The following is a 945-nucleotide window of genomic DNA, read 5'->3' on the forward strand; positions in this document are numbered from 1 at the left end:
TTTCAATATTCCTTTCCTTCCTTTTCTCTCTCTCTCCCTCCTCCCTTTTATTCATCTTTTATTTAACTTCCCTCCCTCCTACTCTCCTTTATCTATCTAGTCTCACGTTCCCTGCCCCTATCCCCTCTCTTCCTTTTCTCTTCTCATTTTCCACCCTCTTCCCTCTTTCCCTTTTCTCTATCTCCCCTCATTCCCCCTCTCCTTCCTCCCCTTCACTGTCTCTCCTCATTCTTCCTCATATCTCCCTTCTTTCCCTCATCACCTCATCCCCTTTCCTTTACCCTCCTCCCTCCCTCCCCATTCCCAAACTCTCCCCTCTTACTCCCCCCCTTCCTCCTCTATCTCTCATTCTTCCCTAACTCTCCCCTTTCTCCTTCCCCCTCTTTTTCCATCCCCCATCCTCCCCCCTATCCTTTCCTCCCTCCTTCAGCCCTGTCCTTCCTTCCCTCCTTCCCGCTCTAACTCTCATCCCCCCCCACCTTCCTTCTCCACCCCCCCAATCTCCCTTATCCTCCCCTCCCTCCTTCCTACCCTCCCCATTCTCTCTCCTTACTCTCCCCCCTTTCCCCTTTCCCTCTCGATCCCCCTTTCCCTCTCGATCCCCCATCCTCCTCTATCCTCCCCTCTCTCTTTCCCCTCCCTCTCCCTCCCCTCCCCAGCCAAGGCAACAACGGACCTTTCTCCCTTCGCCTCGACAACCTCAACGGCCAAGTTACCTGCAACATCACCGGCTCCTTGTCAGTGCTTTCTCCTCTGCGTCCCCGTGCGTCAGAGGAGCCTTTGGTGCGTCTAAAATTCCCCTCGTGCGTCACACTCCCCTCGTGCGTCACACTCCCCTCGTGCGTCACACTCCCCTCGCAAGGCGGTGAGAGTAAGCAACCCGCCCCGAACCAAACAGGAAGTGGTCGCCATGCTTTATATTGGGATTAATATACCTCGGAGGGG

The sequence above is a fragment of the Penaeus monodon genome, chromosome 15 (genome assembly GCF_015228065.2).
Source record: "Penaeus monodon isolate SGIC_2016 chromosome 15, NSTDA_Pmon_1, whole genome shotgun sequence".
In the NCBI taxonomy this organism is placed as follows: domain Eukaryota; kingdom Metazoa; phylum Arthropoda; class Malacostraca; order Decapoda; family Penaeidae; genus Penaeus; species Penaeus monodon.